This window comes from Brassica napus, chromosome A3 (genome assembly GCF_020379485.1).
Source record: "Brassica napus cultivar Da-Ae chromosome A3, Da-Ae, whole genome shotgun sequence".
NCBI classification, from domain to species: Eukaryota; Viridiplantae; Streptophyta; class Magnoliopsida; order Brassicales; family Brassicaceae; genus Brassica; species Brassica napus.
Window position 1 is genome coordinate 33,911,535 of NC_063436.1, and position 25,129 is coordinate 33,936,663.

Consider the following 25,129-nt stretch of genomic DNA (forward strand, 5'->3'; position numbering starts at 1 on the left):
TCGGATAATCACTTGATGAACACCCAACACTGGATCGTCACCCAGTACACGGCCCTAGTCTGCAATACCGTAACTCCGTGTCTTCGTACAACTTGAAACGTTCACGTGAACCACGTACGATCAAGCGACGACTTTTCATATTACGGTGATATTTAGGTAGCGAGTATTGACCAAGACTTCATATGAATATTACTTAAATACTTAACTATATGAATGCATATCATATTAGTACTTAGAAACAAATACAAGTCACACATAAACCTCCTTGAACACTTATGAGTATTTCGTAAGAGTTCCCATGAGTTAAACTCTTCACTAATATCATGTGAGAGCTAGTAGTTTATAAAACATTCTTTATACCTTATTTATTTACTTTAAACATTTTACAACCGTTATAGTTTTATCCTGCGGCCTATCGTCCAACAACGTTTTACAGTAAATATACATCAAAAGGTTCGTTGCAAGAACAACAAAAACTACCGCTGATTACGCCGTTCCTTCTAGTCCAAAAGAGAAAAGTGTCTCCCGCCTAATGGTTACCTGCACACACGAATGAGTCGTGAGTAACAAATACACAGTGAATCTAGAATCACAACAGAACAAATCAACACAAGCAATCACAATAATGCATTAGTATGATCATTCAAGTACTAGTACATAATCACTATGAATCTCCATATCACCCGCCCTTAACTCATAATTATATATATATATTTATAGGCATATGCTAAACCCGAAACCACAAAAGGCTAAGAGCATAGAGAGTAATAAAAATAATTAAAAATAATTAAAATTCATCTCCTTCGGATAATCACTTGATGAACACCCAACACTGGATCGTCACCCAGTACACGGCCCTAGTCTGCAATACCGTAACTCCGTGTCATCGTACAACTTGAAACGTTCACGTGAACCACGTACGATCAAGCGACGGCTTTTCATATTACGGTGATATTTAGGTAGCGAGTATTGACCAAGACTTCATATGAATATTACTTAAATACTTAACTATATGAATGCATATCAGATTAGTACTTAGAAACAAATACAAGTCACACATAAACCTCCTTGAACACTTATGAGTATTTCGTAAGAGTTCCCATGAGTTAAACTCTTCACTAATTTTTAAGAATAATTAGACAACACCTAGCCATTCATGACTATTGACTGCAGATAAATCATGCTACACTCATACATGATTTATTATCCAACTATCTAGACTCACCTTAAAATAAGTCTTGAAACCGAAATTTAAGAAATCTTGGAACTGATCTCGAACAAGCTGAAAGGAACCTGAGAATGGACAAAGTTCATTACGGTTACTAGGTTTTCTGATCACCACATCCAAACCACTTCATTACAGCTTACCAAAGGAGTACACAGGTACAAGGACGAACTGGAGTGAGACAGCAAGACTAGCAAGCAGCTGACAAAAAAAACACAAGTACTAGCTTTAGATACTTAGTTCGGTTCTGAAGAAGAATTTTAAATAAGATCTTATCAGCTCGATTCAGAACAAAGTTTATCAGTTCAGATCAAGTGAAGTTCATACCACGATAAGATCAGTTCAGATTAAATCAAACTAGTTCATAAAACATGAGCTAATTATTCCAGCAACTGATTTAATCTGAAATATATAAAACTGAAACGATGAAACTTAAACAACTGATCCATGATAATAGCTTAACTCATCAATATCTGATTCTGATCAAGAATTGACTGAGGCAAGAAGATTAAGCTTACCACAACAACTGATGGACAGAAGAACTCACTTGATCCTCCCCCTTACACTGAACCTGCTACTGAACTTCTGATATTCTATACAGCAAGGAACTGAGATAGAGGATGAAAGAAAGTCTTCCAAGGTCTTGTCTATTTTTCTCTGATTTTTCCTCTGATTTTTTTCTTCACTTTTTCTCTTCTCTCTTACTGTTTTCTCTCTGCAAATTTTTTTTTCTTTCTCTGATCAGTTTGTTCACGACAAGGAGAGAGGGGAAAGGAAGAGTAATTATTTGATGTCAAGCTAAGTGTCTTGAGTTACTCCAGATTTGGTGAACATATGACAGCTGGCAACTTGATTCATAATCATCAACTAAGCAGCTCACTAATTCCTTCCTTTGAAGAAATCTCTCCAAGCCACATAATTTAATTTTAATTAATTAAGCAAGCAAGCACACTGCTTGTGACTATCATGTGGTTTTTTTTTTTTAATATAAAGTCATTGCACTCTTCCCGTCTCAAAAGAATTAGTCCCCAAATTCTCAAAATATAACTGTGCACACTTCACTGGACGACTGTGGTATCTGAAAAGAACTCTGGGTAATCAGCTCTGAACTTATCTTCATCCTCCCATGTGACAATAATTCTCTGACCCTTGCCCCAATATACTTGAACTTGAGAAATCTCTCTGTTCCTCAATCTCTTGATACGACATTCACCTATCCGCAGAGGACCTTCAGGATAGGTGAGGTTTGGTTGCAAGTTCTCTGGATGTTGCGGCTCGACAATATTGGGGTCTGGTATATGCTTACGCAACATCGATACATGAAATACCAGATGCATAGGCATATCAGCAACATCGATACATGAAATACCGGATGCATAGGCATATCAGGTGGAAGTTCAAGTCGGTAGGCTACTTCTCCTACTTTAGTAACAATTCGGTACGGACCTATGTAACGGGTTGCTAACTTCCCAACTTTTCCGAATCGTTCATTTCCTTTATGTGCAGCTACCTTTAAGAAGACTAAATCATTTACTGCAAAGCTGACTTCTCTTCTACCGCGATCTGCATACTTCTTTTGACGATCTTGAGCCTTCTTCATATTTGCTTGAATCACCCTTACTTTTTCAGCAGCCTCATCTACAATTTCTGGACCAAACATTCTTCGCTCACCAACTTCTGCCCAACACACTGGTGTTCTACAAGGTCGACCATATAGTGCTTCATACGGTGACATTCCGATGCTTGAGTGGTAGCTGTTGTTGTAGGAAAACTCTATCAGCGGCAGAAACTTATCCCACGGACCATTCCAATCAAGAATACACAACCTTAACAGATCTTCTAGGGTTCTGATTGTTCTTTCGGTTTGACCATCGGTTTCTGGATGAAACACAGTACTCATGTGCAAATCAGTTCCCAAAGCTTGTTGAAAAGGTCGCCAAAATTTCGCAGTAAAGCGCGGGTCTCGGTCTGATACTATATTTGCTGTTACCCCATGAAGCTTTACAATTTCTTTCAAGTATAACTCTGCTAACGTCTCCACTTTGTCTGTGAGTTTCATCAGTAGGAAATGAGCAGATTTGGTAAGACGATCGATTACCCAAATTGCATCATTCCCACGGCCTGGCGCTCCAGGTAAACCAGAAATAAAGTCCATCGCCACGGCATCCCATTTCCATTCAGGGATTGGTAGACTTTGAAGTAAGCCACTTGGAACTTGATGTTCGGCTTTTATTTGTTGGCAAGTCTGACACTGAGAAACCCACGTTGCTACATCTCTCTTCATTCCGGGCCAGTGGTAATACCTTCTGATATCTCGATACATCTTCGTGCTTCCGGGATGGATGCTCAAAAGAGAATGGTGTGCGGTTCTTAAAATCTCTTCTCGAAGTCCTTCTGATTTCGGAACGGTTACTGAACCATTGAGTAACAAAGTTCCATCACTCGCAACTTGATATCCACCAAAATTGCCTTCAATCAACTGCTCTCGGATCTTTTTCAGGTTAACATCTCTTATTTGACATTCTCGGATACGAGCAAGTAAACCGGCTTATCTCACTGCTTGTAATCCAAAAGATTCTCCTTCCTCACCTTCTAAGTTAGCCAAACTAATCATCTTGAATTCTGTTTCAAGGTTCTGGAGTTCCTTTTCGATATCCACATCAACTTTCCTTCTGCTCAAAGCATCAGCAACCACATTTTCTTTTCCTGGATGGTATAGAATATGCATGTCGTAGTCAGCTACAAACTCCATCCATCGTCTTTGCCTTAGGTTCAAATCAGGTTGAGTGAAAAGATATTTAAGGCTTTTATGGTCAGTGAACACTAGGATCTTCTCACCATACAAATATGATTGCCAAATTCGAAGTGCAAACACAACTGCGGCCATCTCCAAATCATGTGTCGGATAGTTTACTTCATGCTTCCTTAGTTGCCTTGATGCATAGGAAATTATCCTATCATCTTGCATCAGCACACAACCTTAACCAACATGAGATGCATCTGTATACACTGTATTGGCCAGGCTTAGGCAAAGCTAAGATAGGTGCAGAGGTTAAAGCTTCCTTCAACTTATCAAACACTTCTTTGATTTCTGTACTCCACTCATAGGCGACACCTTTGCCAGTTAGAAGAGTCAACGGCTTCGATATGCTTGCAAACCCTTGAACAAACTTCCGGTACCAGCCAATCCAAGGAAACTTCGAATCTCGGTAACACAAGTTGGACGCGGCCATTCTTAATAGCAGCTATCTTTTCTGGATCAACAGCAACTCCTTGTTCTGACACTCGATGTCCTAAGAATCCAACTTCTCTCTTCCAGAAACGACACTTACTGAGCTTCGCAAAAAGCTTTTGATCTCGTAGACGGTCGAGAACCATCCGTAGATGCTCCTCGTGTTCTTCCGCACTTTGGGAATATATGAGAATGTCATCAATGAATATGATAACAAACTCGTCCAAGTAATCTCGAAATATGTCATTCATCAAACGCATAAAGGCAGCTGGAGCATTGGTAAGACCAAAAGGCATTACAACGAACTCGAATTGTCCATAGCGCGTCCTAAAAGCAGTCTTCATAATGTCTGTCTCGGAAATCAGAATTTGATGATAACCTGAAGTCAGATCAATCTTCGAAAACCAGCTTGCACCTTGCAACTGATCTAAAAGCTCATCAATTCTTGGAAGAGGATACTTGTCTTTAATGGTCACGTTGTTGATTCCACGATAATCAATACATAACCGCATACTTCCGTCTTTCTTCTTTACGAACAGCACAGGCGCTCCCCACGGTGATGAACTAAGACGAATGAAACCTTTCTCTAGCAAATCAGCTAATTGTTGCATCAACTCAGCAAATTCAGCTGGAGCCATTCGGTACGGTGCCTTTGCTATTGCAGCTGATCCGGGTTCTAAAGTTATACTAAAAGGGTTATTTCTGGACAGTGGTAATCCCTCTAATGCCTTAAACACGTCTTCATATTCTCGGATTATGGGGATGTCTTCTAAGTTCTGCTCTTTCTCATCGTCTAATTGCCCAGCAATTAAGGTAACTAGATACACTTCTTCATTCTGTTTCAGAAGGTTCTCTACTCTCAAGGCTGAAACTAGCGACCCTCCAACACTCGGTACACTGCCATGGTAAGCTAAAGAGGGTTGGGTATATCTTTCAAAGAATATCTTCCCTCGACCACAATCGAGATGAGCTTGGTAACTAGACAGCCAATCCATTCCTAGGATGACCTCGTACCGCTCTAAGGGAAGTATTAACAAATGGGCCGGGAAAATCATGCCTTGGATAGTGATCGGAACTTCTAAGATGCAGCCTTCGGTTTCAAGAACTTGATCACCGGGAGTTAAAACAGGAATATTTAAATTCACCTTAGTGAATTCTCCCTTGACTCTAGACGCTACTTCGAGAACTACAAAACTATGTGTTTCTCTCGAATCGAACAAGATATGGGCTGAATTTCCACCCACAGCCAAAGTACCTATATATATAATTGACTTCAAGTTAAATTAATAATTCAACCATTCACATAGCATTTTTTTTAATCTACTAATGCACCGATCAATTTCTTTTCAAAGATATCACACAACACTCAATAGGATAAGAAAATAAACCTGTGATAGGACCCTTCGGTGGTTCCGGTGGTCCAGGTAACTCTAAGGCTTAGGCCCTACCAAAAATGGCCTGACGCTTTGCTGGTGGTATGGGAAAGGGTAAAGGGGAACGAGATGATCCATCCTGTGGAGCTCGTGGTGCATCTGAAGATGTAGGATGGGTACGAGGACAAGCTGTTTCATAATGTCCTCGCTCTCCACACGTGAAGCAAGTAACACTCGGTGGTACCGCCGGCCTGTATTGTCCTCCATTCGGACAATCTCTAGCTATATGCCCCCTCTGGCCCCAACCAAAGCAAGTCTGAGTTCTCTGACGATGTCCTCCTGAACGTCCTCCACGAACTACTCTGCCTCTATGACCTCGATGCATCATGGACGGAGACGGTTGCTGACTCTGAGTAGCCTGGCGTCGTATTTCTGCGGAATGACTCGACGATGCCCGTTCCGCGATGATAGCTTCTTCTACATTCACTGCTCGCTCTACCAAGTCAGAAAGTCTACCAAACTCAACAGCTTCAAGACGGCTCCTAATGTATGGACTAAGTCCTCGAAGGAACTTCCTGATAATCATAGGCTCGTCTTCCTGACCATAGTGAACGTAACGCCTGAGACGGGTGAACTATGATTCGTACCTCCTAACAGAATTATCTCCCTGTACCAACACCATGAACTGAGCCTCAAGACGATCTCTAGCCTCTGGTGGAAAATACTTCCGCTGAAATGCTTGACGAAAGTCTGACCAAGTAGTTGTCACATTACCAAGGTAGCGGTCTACACACAACCACCAGCTCAATGCATCCTTCTCCAAGTAGTACACAGCCACATCTTTCTTGAACTCATCCTGACAGCGAGTCGCCCGAAAGTTTCCTTCAAGGTTCTGTAACCATGCATCAGCCTCGAACGGATCCGTCCCTCTTCGGTAGTGTCTCGTACCCAAGTTCTTCATGAGCATAACTATCTTCAAAAAGTCTGGATGTGACGTGGTAGGTACCGGAGCTGGCTGCGCACGCTGTGCATTAAGAGCTTGATGTTGTAAGTTTACCATCTCCGCCATCAATTCTAGAAGAGCCACTATCGCTGGATCAGTTGGCGCTGGCGCTGACGCAGGTTGTGCTGCTGGTGGTGCTTCAGCATGGACTTGTGGAACATCTTCAGTGGCAGCAGCATGAGCGGCAGGATGATTGGAAGGATGATCATGAACAACATTGACCTCTATATCTGTGTAATACGGATCTGGTAACATAGGCATCGACATTTGAAGTGGAATATACTCATGTGACTCCTCAGATAGATCAGACTCAAAGCTAGAGCCCGAAGGTGTAACCTCAAAGCTAGGGGTCGGAAGTGGTGCCGGAGTAGATGGGGGTGAAGAGTCTGGAGATGAGGAAATAGGTATCGGTAGATAAGCTCCACCACATCTGGCCTGTCTCGGTGGCATCTGCAAGGAAAGATCATGGTAAGTTTCTACCCAGTTCTATCTATTTCTAAACGAAGGAACAACCCAGCATATACTAATTATCCTTGCGACACATTTTGACTCGAAAAATATTTGAAACAAGTCACATTCAAGCATTGTATAACAATACTCTGATACCACCTTTGTGACACCCCCATCATAGATGACCTGAAATGACACCGTCGTTGTTCCCCCGACGGTCGATCCGAGGTTCCCAGAATAATTCTGATCACCTTAGATCAACAAACTGAGAACACCGACGCTCCTATCGGATATCACTCTAGGCTTTTCAACCCGACAAGCAATACTCGATAGTTGGTTTGTCCCCGACAAGGACTAATATCATGTGAGAGCTAGTAGTTTATAAAACATTCTTTATACCTTATTTATTTACTTTAAACATTTTACAAACCGTTATAGTTTTATCCTGTGGTCTATCTCCCAACAACAGTTTACAGTAAATATACATCAAAAGGTTCGTTGCAAGGACAACAAAAACAACCGCTGATTACACCGTTCCTTCTAATCCAAAAGAGAAAAGTGTATCCCGCCTAATAGTTACCTGCACACATGAATGAGTCGTGAGTAACAAATACTTAGTGAATCTAGAATCGCAACACAACAAATCAACACAAGCAATCACAATAATGCATTAGTATGATCATTCAAGTACTAGTACATAATCACTATGAATCTCTTCCTATCTCCATATCACCCGCCCTTAACTCATAATTATATATATATATATATATATATATTTATAGGCATATGCTAAAACCGAAACCACAAAAGGCTAAGAGCTTAGAGGGTAATAAAAATAATTAAAATTCATCTCCTTCGGATAATCACTTGATGAACACCCGACACTGGATCGTCACCCAGTACACGGCCCTAGTCTGCAATACCGTAACTCCGTGTCTTCGTACAACTTGAAACGTTCACGTGAACCACGTACGATCAAGCGATGGCTTTTCATATTACGGTGATATTTAGGTAGCGAGTATTGACCAAGACTTCATATGAATATTACTTAAATACTTAACTATATGAATGCATATCAGATTAGTACTTAGTAACAAATACAAGTCACACATAGACCTCCATGAACACTTATGAGTATTTCGTAAGAGTTCACACGAGTTAAACTCTTCACTAATATTTAAGAATAATTAGACAACACCTAGCCATTCATGACTATTGACTGCAGATAAATCATGCTACACTCATACATGATTTATTATCCAGCAACTGATTTAATCTGAAATATATAAAACTGATACGATGAAGCTTAAACAACTGATCCATGATAACAGCTTAACTGATCAATATCTGATTCTGATCAAGACTTGACTGAGGCAAGAAGATTAAGCTTACCACAACAACTGATGGACAGAAGAACTCACTTGATCCTCCCCTTACACTGAACCTGCTACTAATTTTCTAATATTCTTTACAGCAAGGAACTGAGATAGAGGATGAAAGAAAGTTCCAAGGTCTTGTCTATTTTTCCCTGATTTTTCCTCTGATTTTTTTCTTCACTTTTTCTCTTCTCTCTCACTGTTTTCTCTCTGCAAATTTTTTTTTCTCTGATCAGTTTGTTCACGACAAGGAGAGAGGGGAAAGGAAGAGTAATTATTTGATGTCAAGCTAAGTGTCTTGAGTTACTCCAGACTTGGTGAACATATGACAGCTGGCAACTTGATTCATAATCATCAACTAAGCAGCTCACTAATTCTTAAAGAAATCTCTCCCAACCACATAATTTAATTTTAATTAATTAAGCAAGCAAGTACACTGATGTGACTATCATGTGGTTTTTTTTTAAATATAAAGTCATTACAGGGTCTGATCTCCTTCAGTTAATGGCACGTCGTCCATTTCTCCTACCTCTGGTTCCTCGGTGTAATGAGCCCTTCAGGGTAAGTCTGGTTGCGGGAGCGGAAATTCTCTTGATCACCTCTGATTTCCCTTATGCCCCAGGGTGTAGGGAATTTCACCATCTGGTGAAGGGTCGAAGGGACGGCTCCCATGCCGTGGATCCAAGACAGGATTAATCACAGTCAACAACAAGGAACTTGGTTGACATATTGATCCCTTCAGCATATACCGGGAGGGTCACCTCTCCGGTGGTCTGTTAGACTTCTCCGCTGAAACCTATGAGTGGGGTTATCCTCTGAGTTAGAGCGCTTTCCTCCTGCCCTAGATCCTTGTATGCGGCCTGGAAGATGATGTTACCGGAACTTCCATTATCTACCAGTATCCTTTTCACCATGCAGTTCGCTACAGTGAGCGATATGACCAGGGCATCATGATGTGGGGTGAGAACCTTTTCCTGCTGCTTGGCCACGAAACTTATTTCGTCCATACCCAGGAGCAGGCGTTTCTGCTTGGCTGCCTATAGGTCGTGCTTGGCGTTCCAAGTGCTTTTCTTCGCGGTTGCGTGGCTTATGCCGCTGATCTCCAAACTGCCCGATCTGACATGTATTACTCGGTCTTATCGAGGTGGCGAAACGGAAGCAGCTTCAGTGGTCTTTCCCGTTATCTCCTTGCTTAGATGGCTCTTGGCCTTCTCGAAAAGGAACTCCCTGAGATGTCCTTTCTTAAGCAACTCGTTGACTTCGATCTTCAGTGCGACACAGTCCTCCGTTTTGTGACCGTGGTCTCGGTGGAAGTCGCACCACAGAACAGGGTTCCGGAAAGAATCGGTTTCTTTCATCTTCTGAGGTCACTTGACTTGTTGACTGTTGGGGTCAAAATAGGTCACGGCGTAATCAACGTCTGAAAGTCCGTAAAAATTGGCATGAACGTCTTTACGAAAAGAAATATTCGTAAAGAAATCTTTACGAAGAGCCTTGCGGTAAAATCTTATTCGAATCTCGGTCGAACCAAATACAGATTGTCCCAAGCCAACGGACACGTATCCAACTGGCCATGGATGAGCTCGAGTATGATGATCGGACCGCGGACAAGCCAAGCTCGATCAATACGCAGAGACCAAGCATTCACACGGCTTGGTCGCTACGTAGCAACCTCGAGCCAAGCTCGGTCGCTGCGTAGCGACCAAGCACACGTACCGCTCGGTCGCTACGTAGCGAGCGAGCTCGAGCCAAGTTCGCTACGTAGCGACCGAGCACGCGTACCGCTCGGTCGCTACGTAGCTGCCCAGCACGCCCACAGCATGGTCGCTTCGTAGTGACTGAGTTCGGAACCAAGCTTGGTCACTACATTGTGACCGAGCACATGCACATTTTCATCGTTACGAAGCGATCAAGCTTTCCCAAAACGTCGATACGACGCGAATCCATGCATTCTTGTCTACTCATTAATGCTATCTCCCGAAGACCGTAGCTGAACCATTTCATGTTTCTCGTTATTCGAAGTCATCAATCAAACTTTTCGATAAAAACCGCGGAAAGTTTGTTTTTATCGAAGAAACCGTAATAAACGTTTCGAGTCAAAAGACAGTCCAAAGAGACCTAAGACGTGACTCTAAGCTCACTTACAATTTCTTAACCAAAAGCCCATGAGCCGTATGACGGTTTATGCTTGGTTCGCAAGGAAAGATAAATGTCAAGTTTCCGCGGATAAATATGAAGTTTTCAAAGATAATCACGAAGATCGGAAAAAATGGAAAATCTCCATTTTTTTAGCTATGACGGCTTAAGGGCAGAAGGAGAAAAGCGTAAACAGACCTAAGAGCGAGTATATAAAGAATTCTAGGCGAGATGCAGAGAGGAGGACCTTTTTAGAGCAAACATAGCACTTAAAGCAATTAGGCAACTTTCCGTTTTTGTTATTTTGAGCTGCCACTCAACTAGGTTATGCAGTCTTAGGTTATTAGAACTAGGGAACTCGCCGACAGCTCTTGTAGCCGAGACTCTTACCTTGTTGTAAACGCTCATACGAAAATTCAGAATAAGACTTCTTTTTGCTCTCTTTTTACGATTTCTTATATTTTCATCGTTTTCATTCTCGTATTCTTATTTCTTGGCATGTGGTTTAGCAGAGATCCGGGACCTCTGGTAAATTAGGGTTTTCCTAACATTCGTAATTTAACGGAAATCGACGGTGCGAATTTTGGTTCCCACAGTTTGGCGCTAGAAGGAGGGGGGTTACTCTTACTCATGGCTACAAAACGCTTGATCAAAATGATGTCTGGATATATAAAAGAAAAACTTGCAGCACTGACTGCTCCTATAGCCAACGCTTACGCAAACGTCGTTGTGTTTAACAAAATCTAAAACTTAGTCACGATCTTTCACCACAAGAAGTGCAATGAAACAAGCTCGCGATTTCTCTTTCTAACCATAAAGGGAAACAGTAAATCTTATCAAACCCCGTGAGTTTGGCTCATTACCGAAGAAAAGAAATCTCAATACGTAAGGATTTTACCAAAACACGTTTTCCGAATACATTTCAGAAGGGTAAAACTGGTTCTCCCAAAAACCGCAGAAAACTACTAGGTTAATCGCGGAAAAAGGAATCGCAACAAATCAATTACATAGCTCGGTCGCGAGCTATGTAATTGATTTGTTGCGACCGAGCAAGTACACGGCTTGGTCGCTACGTAGCAACCGAGCTCCAGCCAAGCTCGGTCGCTACGTAGGGACCGAGCAAGTACACGGCTCGGGCGTTATGTAGCGACCGAGCACGCACACAGCTCGGTCACTACGTAGCGACCGAGCACACACAAGGCTCGGTCGCTACGTAACGACTGAGCTCCAGCCAAGCTCGGTCGCTACGTAGCGATCAAGCAAGTACACGGCTCTGTCGTTACGTAGCGACCGAGCACGCACGCAGCTCGGTCGCTACATAGCGACCGAGCACGCACACAGCTCGGTCGCTACGTAGCGACCGAGCAAGTACACGCCTCGGTCGTTACGTAGTGACCGAGCACGCACACAACTCGGTCGCTACGTAGCGACCGAGCTCAAGCCAACTCTCCACTCGCTACGTAGCGACCTGTAAGGCCTTGGAAAGGTCCTCCTTTGTGTTCTCTTTTGAATCCTTATCGAAACACTTTTCGTTTCGTCTCAATCGGAGTTTCCGTTGAGATTTTACGACGAAAACAAGTAGGACTCTTCTTGGCTTGCTTCTACTCGCTACGTAGCGACCTGTGAGACCTCCACTAGCTATGTAGCGACCTTTCAGGCGTCAGAAAGGTCCTCCTTTGCGTTCTATTTTGAATCCTCGTCGAAATGCTTTTCGTTTCCTCTCAATCGGAGTTTTCGTTTAGATTTTACGACGAAAACAAGTAAGACTCTTATTGGCTTGCTTCTACTCGATACGTAGCGACCCGTCAGACCTCCACTCGCTACATAGAGACCTGTAAGGCCTCAGAAAGGTCCTCCTTTGCGTTCTCTTTTGAATCCTCATCGAAACGCTTTTCGTTTCGTCTCAATCGGAGTTTCCGTTGAGATTTTACGACAAAAACAAGTAAGACTCTTCTTGGTTTGCTTTAACTCGCTACGTAACGACCTGTCAGACCGCCACACGATTCATAGCGACCTGTCAGGCCTCAGAAAGGTCCTTCTTTGCGTTCTCTTTTGAATCCTCATCGAAACGCTTTTCGGTTCGTCTCAATCGGAGTTTCCTTTGAGGTTTTACGACGAAAACAAGTAGGACTCTTCTTGGCTTACTTCTACTCGCTACATAGCGACCTGTCAGATCTCCAGCTCGCTACATAGCGACCTGTCAGGCCTCAAAAAGCTTCTCCTTGGTGTTCTCTTTTGAATCTCGATCGAAACGCTTTTCGTTTCGTCTCAATCGGAGTTTCCGTTGAGATTTTACAACAAAAACAAGTTAGACTCGTCTAAACTCCTTGGCTTGCTCGCCCTTACCTCCATCTTTGTGTTTGATACCACTCAAATTACCATAAGGAGTGTTACTCTCATCAAAAGAGGTTCAGATGTAGTACTTAAGGATCGAATCCACAGGGAGCTAGGGAACAATTAAATCTAGTGTTTATTAATTCTTAGAGTTGTAAATGTTTAAATGAAATAGCAATAGTAACAAGCGAAGCAACTAGTAAATGTAACTTGGTTGGAAATGATATTAGATGCAGGGCCACTATTCAGGTGTTGGAGATTATAATACCTATAGATGCCTAATTGTTGCATGGATGATATGTTAGAGCTCAATCGCTTAACTCAGTGATCAGCTGTCGCATGTTTCACTGGTTAACAGGCTAGATCTCGTGTCTCGACAGTAAGTATGTCGACAACGAGAGAGTGTCGATCGATGATCCTATTGGGACATCGACCGATACACCTTTGCCAACGTCGATCGATAGTCAGTTGACGACATCGATCGACGGGTTCTAGCCAGGCCTATGCGCGAGAATGATATACCCTATTAAGATACTAAATTGGCAGTAAGCCCTCTCTAGCAGTCCTAATATGATAGATAGATGTCAGGATGGGATAACAAGGGTGCTTGAATATGCAATCCTATGATCAAGTTCTAGTTAGCAAGGCTAAAACAAGCAATGAATACAAATCTATCATGAATATCACAACAAGGCAGATCTATAGTTTGGGGCTATTCCCACAAACCTATCTGAACCCTGGATCTAATAATTTAACTACTCACACATAGCAAAGCAATCCATAACAATGAAGAAATAGAAACTCATAGTATAGATGAAAAGAAATGATAACAAGGAGTTCCAATCACAACTGATCTTCTCTCCAAAACTCTCTTTTCTCTCAAAGTAAAACTTGTAACAAAAAAGGTCTCCAAAAGCTCTCCTGCCGTCAAAACACTTAGGCAGTATATAATCTACTAGGTTAAAAACTCGTCAGGGCATTTTCGTAATTTGGCTTGGTCTTGGGTTTTAAGTCTGCTGAATCCAAAATGTCGCGTGTCTGATGTCTCGACATCGATCGATGGTACTTGTGTACATCGATCGATATAAATCTTCATCTGTCGAGGCATCTCCTGGTATCGATCGTCAGCACTGATGTGCATCGATCGATTGTTCTTCCTCTCGTCGACCTCTACGTGGTCAGCTCGGGTGAAATGTCCTTTAAGCTCCAAAATGCTCCAAAGTCATAGCTTTACTCCGAAATACACCTGAACCTGAAAACATACGTAGAAGAGTAGAAAACATAGATATATATATATATAGTAAAACACCTATATACCATGGATGAAAACGGGTCAAATCCAAGGTATATCAACTCCTCCAGACTTACCCTTTTGCTTGTCCTCAAGCAAAACATACAGGCAGTCTCTCTGGAAGAGGTTTAAAAATATTAAGGACTTAAGATTTTAAAGCATAGAAATCTTTTCCTCAACAATTTTGCAACCTCATTTAAAAAGTCCTAATCACAAAAGCACACTATGCAATATCCTAGCTTAACAACCATTTCTAACATAACACAACTCATCAATTCACGTCTGACATCCCCTCTACTGACTTCATTTCTTAGCATAAATATAAAGTGAATGCTTTACCTTGGGAGTATCGATCATAGGATGCTAGGATTTCAGACAAGTATCTGGATGTGCAGGTAAAAGTTAGTTCCTAGTTTCTCTCTCTCTAATTTTCTCTCTTGAGTCAAAGTCTGCTTCCATTGCAGGATCAGTGACCAAGATTGGACAGGCTTCCATGAATCAAAACTTAATGGTGGTTGCCACCAAGCTCTGTTCACTTCTTTTTGACCTATATCCAAGAGTTCTTTGCGAAAGCGAGCCTTGACGATTGCCGCCTCCAAGTCCCGTTTCGAACTCTTTTATTGGAGTCTTTATGAATCAAGCCTTAATGGTTTTAGCCACCAAGTCCTGTTCAGACTCATCCTAAGTAATCAATAGATCTTATTTTTATTTTTTTTAAATAGACTAACTATTCTAGGGTCAAAATTTAAAGAGAGAAAATGTGATAAATAATCTACACCAGGCATTACCTCCCAGACTTGTGTGAAGAATCTGATCCCATGTATACCAAGCCCCAAGACAAGCGGTTATGTCAGGTTTAGTGTTGGAAATCAGCTTTGGTTGCTTCATACGTTTCAAGGCAAGTGTGTAGTTTATAGGTTGATCTGCTTTAGCATCTATAGTGCTATCTGCAATCGGTAAATCTAAAATTGTGCTAGAGATTGGTTAGATATTCAAGTTTAAATCAATATAAGAATATAGTCTTATTTTCAGTAGCTAAGCATAATTTATTAAAATTCCTTTTATATAAGAATAAAATAAATTATATCAGTAAATCTCCCCCCAGACTTAAATTACACTGTCCCAGTGTAACTCAGCCGGAGTTATGATTTAATAATTTATGATGTACGAAATGTAACAAGTAGGGAAGATACATATGACCGGTTTAGATATCGATCGATGGGAATATGTTACATCGATCGTCGTGTGGTTGTCCATGTCGAGCGATGTCGACGTCTCATCGGCGGTTGATATTCAGGTCCTCCTACTTGGGTCTCCTAAATCTAAAAGAATTAAAACAAAAGTAAATAAATGCTAGCTAATAAAACCAAAATAAAATACCTAATAGTGGGTTGCCTCCCACTCAGCGCTTGGGTATAGTCATTTAGCTTGACTGTGGTAGTGATTGGCTATTTGGTGGAGAAACAGCTGCTTGTTGGAAAACTAGCATCCACGTCATCTATGCACATTCTGGACCAAGATGCAATGAAACTTCTTGTGGCCTCATCATTTCTTGTCCATTTGTCATCCATCTTTTCAAGTACATTGGAGATGTTTTGTAGCATATCTTGAACGTTGTCAATGCTGACCTGGTGCCAGCCTATGTTGTCATAGGCGTATGCTGAAAGTTCTGTCAGTTTCGTTTGCATTGACTCTATCGTCTTGTGTATCAGCTGCTCGCCGGCTTGTGTAGACTCGGCGTCGATCGATGCGATTATGTGTACGTCAGTCGATCTCGGTGACTTACCATCGAGCGATTTCGCTCGCTTCCTGTCGACCGATGCTGATATCTGGTGCTGAGCTGCGAGTTGCCTCTGAATGGCTTTGACATCTTTCTGTAGCCATTCTGCGTGGCTGTCAAGTCCACTGATTTTGTTGTCGAATGGAAAGTAGATGTCATCGCAGCGTTTGTCAAGTCGTTCCTCCATGGTGTCTATAGCAGTGTAGATCTTGGATGTGATCTTGTCAACCTCTGCTGCTGTGTAGGGAAGTAACTCCACCGGATTCTTGCCATCGATCCAAGGCCCTCGTAGCCTGTCAATCGATGCTGATTTTGCCTGCAAAAAATTTTGATTAGTAATGTTATCAATATCCCTTTGGGCATGAAGTAATTGACTAGACAATTTATTTAAATATATCATGACTGGTGATATAAAGCGGTCATGCATGTCCTCGTAAGTCCTCAACCTCTCATTCATGGCTGAGACCTTCGCGTTGAGCGATGTGAATATACACACGTCGATCGATGTGGCTGGTTGTTGGTCCTTCTTGCGAATGGTATCCAGATCTTGCTGTAGTAGCTCGATTTTAGTGCTCAGCCAGTCCACGTTGTTGTTGAGAGGGTAGTACACGTCGTTTATCCTTGTGTCGATGTATGTGACTTCCCATTCATCGTTGTGTTGTGCTGAACATTGCGGTTCTGCAGGGATCTAGGCTGTAGGAAGACTGACGTCGATCGATGGTGCACGTGGTGCGTCGATCGATGCTGAGGTTGTGGCTTCCTTCTCAAGTTGCTGACGTAAACTCTCAATTTCTGTCCTCATTTCTGCCATACTTCTGAAAAGCTCATTGTAGCCTCTATCCAAAGGTTGATGTGTATCTTCTACCAATGTTTTGAGCTCCTCTCCCAGTCTTTCCTGAGCTCCACAAATACCAAACACCATCTCACTGATTTCATCTTTGGTGTAGAGTTCTGGTGTCAGTCTTGTGAGTGTGAAGGAAGTGGCATGTTCTGGAAGACAGATGAGGCTCTCTTCAAAAAAAGATGCTCTTTCCAGTCATTTCTTGATGTCATCCTTTATGACAGGTATCATCTCACCAGTTATGCCTCGTGCGTGTCCACACTCATCTCTATAGACTCCATACTCGTCCCTTCGTTCCCAAGTGAACTTTCTGGCTCCGTACATGTCAAAAGCGCGGTTTCCAAATTCGTAACGTCTATCGATCGACGTCGGGTCATCCCTATCGATCGACGTTGGTGTTACCCTGTCGAGCGATGTCTCAGATGTCCCGTCGATCGATGATTGCCCTTTTGGTTGGCGTGATAGATCTGGATTGATTTCTGTTGTGGCGACTCTTACGTGGTTGTTAGGATCTGTTTGAATGACGTCTGGAGTGCCACGTTGCTGTGAGAATAGGTTGTCAGGTCCATTGGCTACTTGAAGGATATCTGCTATGTCCTCTCTGGACACTTGTAAGATCCTTCCATCTATTGCACGTGCGTTGCCATCTGGATCCCTGAAAATATCTAATTCATCAGGTGTTTGAAAACCGTAATCAATGTTTGCATTATCATTCAATTTAGAAATAGAAAGATTATGGTTTAGAGTAGTATCGATCGATGTAGATACAGATGCATCGATCGATGGCAGAGTAATTTCTGCAGAACTTGTGTTCTTGAGATGATTGCTCTTCATGGATTTTCCTGTTGATGTAGAACGAAGAGTGTTCATCTTATTTGCTTGTGTGTCTGCTCTGGTGTGTTGAGGTGGTTTCGGAGGTGTAAAACGATTTATATAGGTATCTATAAACCTAGTTGGAGAGAGAATATTCTCCTGCTCCTGAATTTTCGCTGCGGCGCGAATATCGATCGATGTTCCTGTGTGGGTGTCGATCGATGTGACCGGTTGTTTTGCTGGGCGAGAGTGGGTATCGACCGATGTGGAGTGCACTTCGGCGATCGATGTTGGAGACGTGTTTTTGAACTTATGTGTTTCAAATCCTTCATCATGCAAAGACATTTCTATTGCACGTTCTTTCCAATAATCCTCATCGTATTCTTCTGTATGTTCCTCGTTAGATGAAGTAATTACAGTGTCAACTGCAAAATTTTCATGGAAACCACTGTCTGGCCAACTGCCTATAGAATAATCATCATGTCCTCTCTTGCTTAGAGGTTGGAAGGCAAAGTGGGGGTAACAATGATTAAGTGGAGCAAAATGGTCAACCGGCTGCTTTACGTCGAGTGACGTGTTGTTGCGGTCATCGGTCACAGTTGACTCATTGGAATCGATCGATGGAAATGTGGGGGTGTCGATCGATTCTGAGTACTCTGTTTCGTACTCCGATTCATACTCTGCTCCACAATGGCATGCGCCAATGAAGCCAAGTTCTTTCCCGTAATCCACAGAATTAATAACCTTCCTCTTAGGTCGGATGGGGTCGTAGTGGATGTTGGGGTCTATCAGCGTCAGACACAATTTGTTTTTGTTCATGTCACATACAGATCCTACTGTAGCTAGGAAAGATCTTCCAAGCAGAAGTGAAGAGTTCCAGTTAAGCTCGATGTCTAGGACATGAAAATCTACAGGGACAATGGCATTACCAATCTGTACCTCCAGATCTCGTATGATACCTCCTGATCGTTTTTATGAAAGATCCACGAAGGTGAAGGATTCTGTTGAAGGTTCGATGGTCACACCAAGCTGGTCTGCCATGATCCTAGGGAGGATACTAACTGATGCTCCTATGTCACACATTGAATGGGGAAATTCAACACCCTTGACTACGCATGGTATTGCAAATTTCCCAGGATCACTCTTCTTCGTCAATGTGATCCTTTGTCTCATCGTCTCTCTGACTCGATGAAACATTCTCCTAATGTCCTCCTCAGTTACCTTTGTTTCTCTGAAGAACATCCACAACCGGTGTGTGAAGTAAGCTTCATCAAAAGCTTTTTCGATTGGGATTCTGAGGACTCTTTTAGTGAAACCATCCATCTCCTTATCGTTAGCTTCCCTCTTAAGGTTCTTAAGAATCTTCTCCTTTCTTTTCCTTAACCTTCTCCCTTCAGTTTCTTGTTCTTCTTGAACTGGTTCTGGTGAACTATTTAAAGGGTTTGGTTTTGGTTCGGGTGGGCTAGATAATAGTTTAGGTGGTGGTCTGAGTGCGTTGATATAGTCATTATCGATTGAGGGTAACCGTACTCGGTATGTCAGAGGTGCATGTCGTTTGATGGGAGGTGGGGTGTGACGATTGATGTCGGACTCACTCTATCGATCAATGGTTGGCTCAACCGATCGATCGATTTTATCATAGAAAGGGGAGGGTGGGTGAGGATGCTTAGCTGCGAATTCCTCATGAGTTAGAATTCGAACTGCATTGCATTCAGTCGATTTAGCGGACGGCGTCGATCGATGATTGGAGTAATCCGTCCATCAATCTTCGTCATCGTCTGTCGATCGATGCGGGTTAATCGACATCGGTCGACACCATTGGGATCCGCCGAGACTCATGGAGCTTTCGATTTCGAAGTCTCCTTCCTCAAGCTTTTCATTTCTCACCACTAGCCAGAAATCATCATCTATGATGGCATTTACGTGGTGTTTCCCTTTGTCGGCTCCTGCCTCTCTAGCGAAAGCTTCTTGCCTCTTTATAGTCTCGCCCATCTAAATTACTTGCGTTTCAAGTTTTCTCACCTGAGTCCCTAAGGTCTCGATTTTGGTGTTCAGATTGTTGTAGGCGGAGTCTATTTTACCGTTGAAATCCACGGTGATTTGGTTTTGTCCCAACAGTACTCGATCAAGCATCTCTTCGATCTTGCTTTCCAGAGTCTGGGGTGGTCGATTTTGGTAGTAAGAGTTCGAGTAGCTTTTGATGTTGTTGAAGGGTTTTTGAAATTGTGAACTCTGGTTACTTCTTTGACCATTTCCAAAGAAGTCTATGTTTCCGTCCTCGTTTCCAAATTTCTGGAATCCGGTACCTCCGATGTAGTTCTCATTTTCTTCTCCTTCCGTATATGCTACTTCTCCTTCAGCTGAACAGACTTGCTTCCTAAGAAGCTCGTGCACCACATCTAACTTAGCTCTTACTTCGTCCATCTGTTCCTTCCCGATAGAGGCTACAGACTTCTTCCGTTTAGAGTCAGTGTTTTTGGTGCTGCTGCTGTTAGCAAGGTTTTCGATAAGTCTCACACCTTCCAACGTATTCCGAGTAGTGAAGTTTCCTTCACTCGCCGTATCAAGAGCCATTTGATACTGTAAGGCGAGACCTCAGAAGAAAGTGCTTAGCAGCTGCACTTCGTTAAATCCGTGGTGTGGACAGTCTCGCTGGTAGAACCTAAATCTAATCCACGCATCTTTGAAGGACTCTCCAGCCTCCTGCGAGAATGTGGAAATTTTGTTCCGAAGTTCTTCAGCGCGTGCCTTATCGAAGAATTTTCGTAAGAAAGCATTCTTGATGTCGGCCGAGGATGCTAAAGATCATGTGGGTTGCTGCCTAAGCCAGTGCATCGCTTCTCCATTCAGCGTGTATCTGAAGAGCTTGCACAGCAGGTACTCTTCGAGGACTCCTTCCATCCGAATAGCAGCGATTAGATCCTCGAACCGTTCCAGATGGTCCATAGGATGCTCGTGCGGTATCTGCGACACGAGAGTGTAGTATTGAGGCTTCAGCTCGAAATTCTGCTTCTGGATCTCCGAAAGTCGAATAGCTGATATATTGGAATAGTACTTATCTGGGCGATTGTAGTCGGCCAGTGGTTTCGATCGAGCATCCTCATCTACAGGTTGAGCAGCTCCTGTAGCATTAGCATCAGGGATTACAGTCCCCTGAGCGTCTATTTTCTGACCTGTTGCATTACGCAGATGACCGTCCTGGTCATACAGGTTTCCGTTCTCGTATCGATCGACGTACACGGTGTAGTATCGATCATTGTCGAACGATTGGGATCGATCGACGATGAAGGTCTGGTGTCGGTCGACGGTTGGTTGTGCGTATCGATCTACGACAATGTTGTTGCGTCGAGCGATGTGGAACGTTGACCTCTACGGATGGTGCGTTCCAAATGAGCAGGATCGAGTTAGAACAGCAAGTCTTTCTCTTTGTTACTTCTGGTACCACTGGGCATGCACCTGAGAAGACAAGAAAAAGATAATTAGAAAGGGGGTAGAGAAAAGAATAAGAATCAATAAAACTAAATCTAATGGCGATCAAAGCTCTCCGGCAACGGCGCCAAATTTGATACCACTCAAATTACCCTAAGGAGTGTTACTCTCATCAAAAGAGGTTCAGATGTAGTACTTAGGGATCGAATCCACAAGGAGCTAGGGAACAATTAAATCTAGTGTTTATTAATTCTAAGAGTTGTAAATGTTTAAGTGAAATAGCAATAGTAACAAGCGAAGCAACTAGTAAATGTAACTTGGTTGGAAATGATATTAGATGCAGGGCCACTATTCAGGTGTTGGAGATTATAATACCTATAGATGCCTAATTGTTGCATGCATGATATGTTAGAGCTCAATTGTTTAACTCAGTGATCAGCTGTTGCATGTTTCACTGGTTAACATGCTAGATCTCGTGTCTCAACGGTTAGTAAGTCGACAACGAGAGAGTGTCGACACCAATACACCTTTGCCTAAGTCGACCGATAGTCAGCTGAGGACATCGATCGACGGGTTCTAGCCAGGCCTATGTGCGAGTATGATATGCCCTAATAAGATACTCAATTGGCGGTTAGCCCTCTCTAGCAGTCCTAATATGATAGATAGATGTCAGGATGGGATAACATGGGTGCTTGAGTATGCAATCTTATGATCAAGTTCTAGTTAACAAGGCTAAAACAAGCAATAAATACAAATCTATCATGAATATCACAACAAGGCAGATCTATAGTTTGGGGCTAATCCCACAAACCTATCTGAACCCTTGATCTAATAATTGAACTACTCAGACATAGCAAAGCAATTCATAACAATGAAGAAAAAGAAACTCATAGTATAGATGAAAAGAAATGATGACAAGGAGTTCCAATCACAAGTGATCTTCTCTCCAAAACTCTCTTTTCTCTCAAAGTAAAACTTGTAACAAAAAAGGTCTCCAAAAGCTCTCCTGCCGTCAAAACACTTAGGCAGTATATAATCTACTAGGTTAAAAACTCGTCAGGGCATTTTTGTAATTTGGCTTGGTCTTGGGTTTTAAGTCTGCTGAATCCAAAATGTCGCGTGTCTGATGTCTCGACATCGATCGATGGTACTTGTGTACATCGATCGATATAAATCTTCATCTGTCGAGGCATCTCCTGGTATCGATCGTCAGCACTGTTGCGCATCGATCGATTGTTCTTCTTCTCGTCGACCTCTACGTGGTCAGCTCAGGTGAAATGTCCTTTAAGCTCCAAAATTCTCCAAAGTCATAGCTTTACTCCGAAATGCACATGAACCTGAAAACATACCTAGAAGAGTAGAAAACATAGATATATATATAGTAAAACACCTATATACCAGGGATGAAAACGGGTCAAATCCAAGGTATATCAGCGTTATCCTTCGAATCTCGATCGAAACATCTCGTGGGTCGTCTCGATTGGAGTTACCATTGAACTTTACAATAAAAAAAAATAAAAAAAAAAACCGCAAAGACTTGTTTTCTCGCATAGATTCAAATTAATGGTATAAAACGGCAACGGTCAACTTAACACCTTAGCCGCCTCAACTATACGATTACGTTGAACTTTCTTATAAAAATCGACGTCGTATCTAAGAAGAAGATAACAGTCAAGTTCGGAAGATAAATGTCAAGTTTCAAAGGATAAACACCAATATCAAAAATGGCGAACATACACGAGAAGAGGAAGGGGAAATAAGCCAGCAAAACTGAGAAGAGACAAAACTGCATCTTTGAGAGAACTAAGGTATTTCCGACTTGAAATTTTTGAAATCAGACTTGGAATTTTCGTAGGAAATTACTAAGAAATAAAAACGCCTTTGAGACTGCCATAGAACTTTAGGGAACGTAAAACCTAGGTGGATAGTCTAGCGAACTAAGTCTTAGGCGATTTTTCCTGTCTCGATATATCGTTCCATAATTGTTCAGCAAGATCTTGCAAACCGATCTAAACTCTCTGAAAATCGAGAAACAATCGCCACGCATATCAAGCTCGCTTCCTAAAGAGAGAAAAAACTATTGACATGAACGGCGTCTTAATTAAGATTCGTTACTAGCAATTTTCTCGGAAACGACATATTCCTAGTTGTCAACGTGGAAACAACCAAATCACAGTCCAAGCATCGTCTTTAAATCGTCCCGGATTATCATTAATTCCAAACCTCAGAAGAAGAAATGTACACAACCCTTCAGAGTATCGGTTCAACCGTTTTCTTTCGTAAAAAAAAAGGGAGTAGGTACGTATACTATACTCGTATACTCCCAAACTTCAAAAACTCTTACAAATCGTCAAGAAAACGATTTCGTCAAAGCAAACAGTCCCAAATAGGCAAACGACAATCTAAAATTCGTCAAAATGCTAGAAACATATCCAGACGATCATGAACATAATCTCAAAGACTATAAATCATTTCTTGTCGCAATCATGCGTACAAAAAAACCTGTACCAATATCAAACTGAAAATCGACGATTAGCCAAAGTATTGAAGCCCTTTCCGGCTTTAGAAAGCCAATTTTGTTTAAAATTTTCTACGAGAAATCGTCAATCACCAAAGCATTTCTTTCAGTTTCCGTTGTACCAAGTAAGTCACGGAAAAGCATCGAAAACAATTGCGACGAATAAAACTCGAGAATAGATGTAGCATCGTGCATATTAAAAGGAGCACTTTCCTCCCGATGGTTAGCTAGATCCACCTCTAGTTGACCAATTCGTTCCAGAAACGAATGTGTCATGAGAATCCTCTAAAAAAACCTATGAAAAACGTTATGCGACTATATCGTATTGAAATAAACTTCGATAACACTCCATGAGTAACTCCAAGCAACTTTCACCTAAGATCAAAATCATAGCAGAAACGTTTCTAGTAAAACCCGCATAAACAACGCTACTTTGACATATGTATACATATAACCGATTTACAACCTTCGTAAAACCGGTCTCTGTTACTTACGCGAAAAATCCTTCGTACAATCAGGCCTAGTCTTACGAAGAAACTTTCTAAAGTTAACATAACATGCTTTATGAAGAACCCTGCGGCTCGCTGGCTTCTGCTTTTCTTTTCCCTCGGTCACATTCGAGAAGGCAGTCATCCCGCCGCTAACTCCACACTAGTTATGTAGCAAACCTCTTGGGCTTCGTCTTTCCAAGACAAAAAAGATTCAATTTTCATAAGACTATAGGTCACATTATACGAAATATTCGTCGTATAACTGAAACCTAGAGCGGAGAATCGTTTTCTACGACTATCGGCCATATTAGCATGGATAACCCCAGCAAACTTGCCCTATCAATCTCGACAAGCGCTCTTTAGCCCTCGGTCAATTACGCCTTCCACTAAAGGTCCAAACCAATATTTGCCATCCCCTTTAAGGACGATTGTAAACTAACATGACCTTAAATGTTAAAGTACCATGGTCTAATTCTTGACCTACAACATCCTTGGCTATCTGAGTGAACACATCCCTCACACCAAGCCAAACTATTTGAGAAACCATCGCTCCATCACTTAACGGCTAAACGATAATCTACGATTAGTCTAAAAACGTCGCGTAACTATTAAGAGAATAATTATCGAATAGCCAAAAGTCGGAAGTCATATGATAAATTCTTCGGAACGAAACTCAGTCCTAATAACCAAATGGTTAACGAAAAATCTAAACTTTTCGAAAATTAACCGAGTTCAATACGCTCCACAATTCACTTTAAGCCCGCAACGTTTTACCCATAATATGCGGCATGTAAGGAAAAATTCGTAACAAAGCTTCTAGAGCTATACGAAACATCC

The 25,129-nt window shown here is 42.1% G+C and overlaps 1 non-coding gene across 1 annotated transcript; it reads left to right on the forward strand.

Annotated features, from left to right (window-relative positions):
* The first annotated feature begins 20,483 nt into the window (after positions 1–20,483).
* On the forward strand, positions 20,484–20,589 carry LOC125607754. Its single transcript, XR_007338824.1, has one exon. It is a non-coding gene; the product is annotated as a small nucleolar RNA R71 (small nucleolar RNA).
* The last annotated feature ends 4,540 nt before the right edge of the window (positions 20,590–25,129 follow it).